Source organism: Rhinolophus sinicus, chromosome 18, assembly GCF_057876585.1.
Source record: "Rhinolophus sinicus isolate RSI-liver-muscle chromosome 18, RSI-T2T, whole genome shotgun sequence".
Taxonomy (NCBI): Eukaryota; Metazoa; Chordata; class Mammalia; order Chiroptera; family Rhinolophidae; genus Rhinolophus; species Rhinolophus sinicus.
Genome location: NC_142518.1, coordinates 82,170,406 through 82,179,324, shown reverse-complemented (window position 1 = coordinate 82,179,324; position 8,919 = coordinate 82,170,406). Strand labels below are relative to the sequence as shown.

Genomic DNA, 8,919 nt, shown 5'->3' with positions numbered 1-8,919 from the left:
TGCCATGGAGGGTTTTAGCTGGGGCTTGTGGCAAAATGAATGGCGTGCGCCTCTTTGTTTCTGGATGCAGTTATGAAAAGGAGCTGAACAAAGGTACAGCTCCATTGAAAAACAGCTCTGTGTGATGTACCATACACTTCATCAGTGCGAACTGCTCACCAGCACAATTCCTATCACCATAAAGACTTCCCTCCCCATTGCTGGATGGATTCAGGACACATTGTGGAAGCCACATTCAGTTACCTTAGAGACACTAACTGTGACTAAATGACATGGTTATTTACAGCAGCACAGCACTTTTGCAAACAGCCCCCTCAGTGAGGAGATGCATGCTGTCCTGAGACCCATGACTTATCTCACTACAGGCCTTTCTGCTGACACCTCGATATGGACATACAGCCATCCACTGTGAAGGAAGGACGAGGGACAATCCAACCAGATACCTGGTACACAGATGTCTGTGTAGTAGGGCAGCCACCCCAATGGACTGCTGTTGCTGTGCAGCCCTTCACCGATACCATATAGTGGACTGATGGAACAGGGCAAAGCAGCCAATGGGCAGAGCTATGAGCAGCATGAATAATGACTGTCTTAGAAGCAATTATGTCACCCTGTGTACTGACAGCTGGGTGATCTTTAAGGGCCTTACCAGGCCATATAGGGCTCCCTACCAGGGTTGCAAATGACTGGATGGTTGCAAAACGACCTCTATGGGGCAAGGACTTATGGCAGAACACGTGGGCAGCAGTACAATGGAAAACTGTCACGGTGTACCATGTCCCAGATCATGCAGTGTTAAATACCCTGCCAGGGAATCATGAGACAGACAGCCTCACCTGCCTGTGCTGGGCCCGACTAACAACAACAACAACAAAAATAGCTCAATGGCTACATAACAAGAGTGGCCACCAAGGCCAATGTACTCTCCTCCAACTGGCCATACAATACAGCCTTGACATGTCAGCAGAAGACCTCAAAGTTATCTGTAAACAATGTCCTGTGTGTCATCAATGACATCCTAAACAACTGGGGCAACACATGGGGCACATTGGCAGAGAACATGAACTCATTTGTCACTGGCAGGTCAATTATATAGGACCCCTTTCCCTGTTGGAGGGCTGCAAATATGCCCTGACTTGTGTGGATACAACTGGTTTCCTGCAGGCCTTCCTAAGTAAACAGGTCACACAATGGAACACCATCTGGGGACTTGAACACCTAAGTGTGGCTTGTGGGCTCCCATCACACATTAACAGTGACAATGGGACCCCCTTATCTGGAGTTCTTACCCAGATCTGGGCTGAACAGCATGACATAACGTGGTCATTTTACTTACCCTACAATCTAATTGCTGCCAGTCTAATTGAACAATATAATGGACTGTTAAAGGGACAATTGAAAATGGAGACTGCCTCCCTCTAGGGGTGGACCACCCAGCTGCATTAGGCCCTCTAGACCATCAATGACTCACCTCGAAGAAAAAGACCCAGTGATTACTCCTGACAGCTGGGTCCTACCAGGCCCTCCAAATTCAGGTAAGTGGGCCACATAGTCTCATGCCCCAATGAGGCACCGAAACAACCTCTTCTTACCGTTGACACAAGACGTACCCACGGGGACACATGCAATCTCTTGGTCATGGCAAACCAGACCTCGGTAGTTGGGGATCCTAGCTCCACGGGATTTTGGTATAGAATGGGGACTAATAATACCCCCAACTTTTGTCTTTAAAATCCCTCCCTAAATCACTATTCAGTGCCCATGATAAAGCAGGGATCTCTATGCATGACCCTATGGGTGGTTATTATGCCCATCTTGACCATAGATCAAAGCCCACAGCCCACTTCTCCTGCGGGAGATAAAATTTGGTACACCAAAACTGGTAGACAACCCTGTCCAGGCACGGTGTTATCTACCACTGATCAAATTGTATTTATCTTATTGGATGGGTAAGAGCTCCTGCTGCTAGTCCCCAGAAAACACCTCACTTCAGATGGTTCTCCAGGTCGATTGTTCTATAATTTAGTTGTAATTTTAATGTGTTCACAGAAGGAAACAGGCACAGTGCTTATTTACTCCGCCATCTTGGATCTCTCCAAAGAATTTTCTAAACATATTCTTCCCATCTCCTTCCCTCCCCAGAACATGCTTGAATCAAGTTTTCTTATACCCCACAACCACATGAGCTCAAATGCTCTTTTCAAGGTTCAAATGCCTCATGTATCAGTTAGCTTTGGCTGGGTAACAAATCACTTCAAAATTTAGTGATTGGATCAGTTCTTTGTTACCTCAACCTTCTGGAGTTCAGCTATGTGATCTGGGCTCAGTTGTGAAGTTCTTCTGTAGGTCTCTCCTTGCGCACTCTTGTGTCTGCAGCCAGGAATGGATGACCTGTATCTAGGATGTCTGGGATCCACAGGCTATCAGCATGGATGCCTTGGTTGTCTTCCATATATCCTTTATAGTAGAATAACTTGGGCTTGTTCACATGGCAGCAGCATTCAGGAAGAAAAGAGAAGAACCTGCAAGGTCTTTTGAGAACTAGGTTCAGAAATTGTGCAATGTGCCATATTTTGTTGATAAAATCAAATCACATGGCCAGCCCAGATTCCAGGCATTGGGAAGAAGAGTTATCTCTGGATGAAAGGTGGCTCTTTATAATCAAACAAAACTTTATGTGATCAAATCTTCTTCTTTGATCAATTAGCATAATTAGACACTATTAACCTTTACACCCTTTTCTTCATCTTAAAAAAATTGATGTACAGTTCAAATATAATAAATTGCATATATTTAATGCACCACACTTTCATAAGTTTTAACACCTGCATACACCCTTGAAATCATCATCACTTTCAACATAAGGAACACACCTTAACACTCACTCCCTTAAGTTTCCTTGTGTCTTGTTAGTGTCTCCCTACTGCCCTTCCCTGCCTCCCATCCCCAAGCAAACATTTGTCTAATTTTTGCCACTATGTATTAATTTGCATTTTCTAGGATTTTATATAAATGAAATCATACAGTATGAACTTGTCTTGTATATCCGGCTTCTTTCACTCAGCATAAATTTTTTGAGCTTTATCCATGTTTCTGAGTGTATCAGTTTGTTTTTTGTTTGTCTGTTTTGCTAAGCGGTATTTTATTGTACAGCTATACCACAAATTGTTTATCCACTTACCTTGATGGACATTTAGGTTATTTCTGGGTTTTGGTTCTTATAAATAATCTGATATGAGCAACTAGCCCTTCCAGCTGTGCACCTGTAGACTCCCAGCCTCATTCACATCACCAGCATCCACTGCTGTGCTGCACTGTGGAAACCCTACAGCCACATGGTTGCTGGTCTATAGCCAAGTATCGCACAGGTACTTGTGGGCTCAGCTCTGTCTCCTGTCAGTGGCCTGCACTGTTATGCTCACCTCCAGCTACCCTTTCCAGCTATGCAACTACATGCACCCAGCCCAGATCCCTTTGCTGGCCTCCAGTGCCATGCACACACCCATGGGAAGACCCTGTAGCCACAAGAGTGTTACACTGTCAGCCAGAGTACCCACAGCTATCAATGAACCTGTAGTTGGCCCTGCCCTTGCTGTTGGCACTGCCTTCCTCCACTATGTGTGTGTCTGCAACTGCCTCCTACAACCACACAGCCCCTGTAACTGAGTCTTGCAGCTGCTTGTGTGCATTCTATTGGCTATATCCAGGATGGCTGCCTGACCTGGTTCCTAGTTGCTGTACAAAGAGGTTGAGTTCATCTCAAGAGAAAGAATAAAGGTACTATTTTCCACCCTACTAATTTCATTTGAGCCTTCATTTGAGGAAGTATAATTCAATGTTAAAGGTATTTCCCCCTGACAAGAAAAACTTATTGAGGGCTTATGTTTTTGTAGAAACTATTGACCTAATTAATATATTTATTGGCATATGAACTGATTAGGAAACAGCAAGTATCTGTTAATGGTCCCAGTGGAAAAAATCATAGGTTTGGGGGAAAAATCATGTTTGTGAAGAGTTCTCAATCCCTACGACTTCAATTCTTTCCATACACCAAGGAAGGGGCTGCTTGATCTGTGTAGGGTTTAAGGTAGAAAGTGTGGCACCAGTGTCAACTAGGACAGGATAAAAGTCATTTTCAATCTGAATAGATGTTTCTCCTAAAATATTCAAGGGGTAGAGGGCAAGTAGCCTCTTTTTCTCCTCTAAGAACTGTCTTTAGGGAGTTTACAATCAATGAAAATAGTTTGTCATTGCTAAATTTTGAATTTTGAGCAGTCTCATTTCAAAAGACCAGGTTTGGTTTTGTTTTTTCAGTAATGACAAATCCCTTCAGGGTTGGGTTTAGCTTTACAATTGGCCTTTGCCTCCAATTATTGGAGCTGTAGATTAATTATTTGATTTGCTTTCTTGTCTCTAGCTTTATCAAAAGATTGGGCTAAGGAATCAGCATGGGCCCCAAGTTGAGCAGTGGGAAGAACTTCCCAGTCTTTTTTAGTTAAGGCAGACAGTTCTCTGTCTAATCTATTAGGAAAACCTGAATTTAAGGCAAATTTTGTTGTCTCAGCATCGATAGATGAGCCAAGCTTTTCATGAAGGACAGGACAGAGCCATGTGAAATCATTATAAATGGATTTTCCTTTAATTTTTGAATTTTATAGCAGTCTACAGGTTTTGGAAAGGCTCACGGAATAGAGTCTCACAGCCATTCAGCAATGCAGTTGTCTCCTTCAAAAGCTAGGCCCAGATTATTGGGTAAGGCTCCTAGAGGAGTTTTGGGATCTTGACAACCTGCAAGTTGCATCCTGTGTTGTGCCCCTCTGGGCCCCACAAGCATGGTAACTAGCTGACATAAATCAGGTAATATGGGCAAAAGGAATGTATGGTAACATTCAACGCTTGCTTAAATGGGTGATGGTTTTCATGTAAATATGAGGACTTTAATAATGTCTTAGATGAGCAAACATAAGATATATCAGGTTTTACTTCAGGAGACACTGCTGGGGAACCCTAACTCTAACCCTAACCCTTGCCCTTACCCTAACCCGAACCATAACTCTAGCACTAATTTAAAATCAGATCTTAACCTGAAAGCTAATTCTAATTGTAAATTTAATCCTAAACCTAATCCTAAACTCAACCCTAACTCTCACCCTAACTCAAAACCTAACCTTAACCCTAAAACTAACAACATATGTAAACCCAACCCTAGTCTTCACCTTAACACTAAACCCAAAATTAACCCATATTGAAACCCAAACCTTAAACTCAAAGGTAATGCAAACCCTAATCCTAATCGTGTACTCAACCCCTACCTAAACCTAAATTTAACCCTAACTCTAGCCATAACACTAAACTTAAAACCTAACCCTAACCCTGAAACTAATCCTAACCATAGCCCTTACCTTAAATCCAAACCTAAACCTAAAGCTAATTTAAATCTAAAACAGAATCTTAAAAGTAACTCTAAGCCTAACCATAACCATACCCTAATCATAAACTCAACCGAACCCTAACCCTAATGCTAACTCTAACACTAACCCTAACTATTATCATATTTCAAAACTTAACCCCAACCTTAAAGCTTACTCTAATCGTAACCCTAATCATAAACTGAACACTATCTCCAACCTAACCCTTACCTTAAACTTAACCAAAAACTTAATGTAAATCTAAATCTAAATGTAAATCGAAACCTAACACTAACCTTACCTCATACCCTAGCCCTCAGCCTAACCTTAATTCAAACCCAACCCCTAAATTAAGAGCTAACTCTAATTATAACCATAACCCTAAGCATAAACTCAACCCTAACACTATTCCTAACCATAACACTTACCCAAAACATGTTACCTCAACTTAACCCCAAACTTAACTTTAACCCTAGCTCTTAGCTGAAACCTAACATGAAACTTAACTCGAATTTCAACCTAAACCCTAACCTCAAAGTTAACTCTAACCCTAAACTTAATCCAAACCTTAACTCTAACTCTGAATATAAACCTAACCATAACTCTTAATTTAATCCTAATCCTAGCTCTCACCCTAAACCTAACTATAACCCTAACTCAAAATCTAACCCTAAAACTAAACTTAACACTAACCTGAGACCTTAACCAAACCTTTAACCGAACCCCAAAAAATAATTTAAACAAACCCTAAACTCAAAGCTAAATCTCACCCTAACCCTAAATATAAAATCAAACTTAACCATAAGCCTGGTTCTAATTGTAACCCTAACTCTAAACCTAATGCCCTACCTAACCTTAACTCAAAAGTTAGTCCTCATCCTAACCCTTAACTTAAACCTAACCCTAACCCTATCCCTGACCCTAACCCTAAACCTACTCTAAACTTAACCCAAATCCAACCCTAAATGTAACACTAACCCTTATCCAAACCCTGTGTCTTACCTTAATACTGACCCTAACACCAACCCTAATTTAAACCCTACTTTTAAACTTAATCCTAACCCTAACTTTAACACTAGCACAAATGTAACATTAACCATAAATTGTAACCCAAACCTAAGCCTAACCCTAACACTAACCTTAACCTTAACCTTAACCTTAACCTTAACATTAACTCAAAATCTAACCCTAACTTAAACCTAACCCTAAACTCAGCCCTTACCTTAACCCTAATCCTAAACCTAATTTAAACAAAAACATTAATCTCAATGCTAACTCAGACCCCAACCTAAAATATAAACTAAACCCTAACCTAACCCTAACCCTAATAGTAAGCTGACTAAAAATCTAACCCTAACCTACCCCTAACCCTAAACCTAACACCAACACTACCTTTCCCTAATCCTTACCCTAAACCTAACTCTAATTTAAACCCAAACCCTAACCTCAAAGCTAACCATAACTATAACTATAAACCTAACCCTAATTCTAACCCTAACCTACTATTAATCCAAAACCTAACCCTAACCCTAACCTAAAGCAAAACTCACCTAACTCTAGCCCTTACTCTACAACTACCCTAACCCTAAAACTAATACACAACCCAACTCAAACACCAACCGTAAACCTAATCCAAACACTATGCATTAACCTAATGCTAATTCTAACACTAACTCTGGTGTAAATCCAAAAACTAACCTCAAAGCTATCTCTAACTCAAATCCTAACCCTTAACTCAATCATAAACTTAACCCGAACAATAACACAAACCCTAACTTCAAAGATTATTCTACCTCTAATGTTAACTTAACCCCGATAATAATCTCAACACTATCCATAACACTAACCATGAACCCTACTGTAACCGTAAGCTTAAACCCAACCCTTATACAAAACTTAACCCTAAATGTAAACATAAACTTTACCCTACCCTAGTGTCTACCCAAACCCTAAACTAAACCTAACTATAAATTCAACCTAAACCTTAACCTCAAGGCTAAATCTAACCCTACCCCAATTCTAATCCTAATCATACAAGCAACTGTAAACCCAACTCTACCCCTAATTCTAACACTAACACTACCCTAAACCTAACACTAACCCTAGCCTTTACCTTTATCCTAGAACTCACCCTAACCCTAACCTAAACCCATACTGTAACCTGGGCTAAATTTAATCCTAAACTGAACCCTAATCATAAACTCAATGCTAACCCTATCCCTAATACTGACTTCAACCCCAACCCCAACTCCAAACCTAAACCTAACCCTAGCCCTAAACCTAGCTCTTTCCCTAACCCCAACACTAAGCTTATCTCTAGTTGAAACCCAAGCCCTAACCTCAGAACTAACCCTAACCCTAACCCACCTCAAAGTCTACTTCTAACCCTAACAAACCTAAACCTAATCCTGACCCTAACCTTAATCCTAATCTTTACATCAACCAAAACCTAACCCTAACTCATTCATCCTAACCTCAACACTAGACCTAACACTAAAGCTAACCCTAAGCCTAAACCTATCTTCAACCCCAAAAGTAAACCTAACAGTAACATTAACCCTACTCCTACACTCAAGACAAAACCTGGCTCTTTTCCTGTTTTTGGGTGCGAGGCAACATGAGCAGCAAAGTCTCCCGTGACACTCTCTACGAGGCACGGAAACCAGTGCAAGTGCCGGAAGTTTTTGGAAACTATGGAGCTGCAGATCAGCTTGAAGAACTATGACCCTCAGAAGGACAAATGCTTCTCAGGCACCATGAGGCTTAAATCCACTCCCCGCCCCAAGTTCTCTATATGTGTTCTGGTGGACCAGCAGCACTGTGATGAGGCCAAGGCTGTGGATATCCCCCACATTGGGGTTAGGGACATTGAGGCACTGAGGAAGCTCAACAAGAATAAGAAACTGGTCAACAATCTGGCCAAGAAGTATGATGCATTTTTGTCTTCAGAGTCTCTGATCAAGCAGGTCCCATGAATCCTGGGCCCAGGCCTGAATAAGGCTGGCAAGTTCTCTTCCTTGCTGACCCACAATGAGAACATGGTGGCTAAAGTCGATGAAGTGAAATCCACTATCAAGTTCCAGGTGAAGAAGATGCTGTGTCTGGCAGTGGCTGTTGGCCACATGAAGATGACAGATGATGAGCTTGTGTACAATATTCACTTAACTGTCAATTTGCTGGTGTCATTGCTCAAAAGGAACTGGCAGGACATCCAGAGCACCATGGGGAAGCCTCAGTGCCTGTACTAAGGCACAACTTAATAAACCATAGTGTTACCAAAACATAAAAATAAAAATAACACAAAACATGACCCCCACCCTAGGCCTAGTCCTAAATGTAACACTAACCCTAACATTAACTCTCACCTTAAGCCTAACCCTGTACTGAAACTCAACCCTAAACTTAAACTTAACCCTAACCTTAAATTAACCTTAATCCTAAACTCAATCCTAACCCTGACCTTCATGGTATCATAATCCCAAACCTAATTTTACCACCAACACAAACACTA

General features: G+C 41.4%; 1 pseudogene; it reads left to right on the top strand.

The window, feature by feature from the left end:
• The first annotated feature begins 8,025 nt into the window (after positions 1-8,025).
• Positions 8,026-8,656, top strand: LOC109439606 (large ribosomal subunit protein uL1 pseudogene; annotated as a pseudogene).
• The last annotated feature ends 263 nt before the right edge of the window (positions 8,657-8,919 follow it).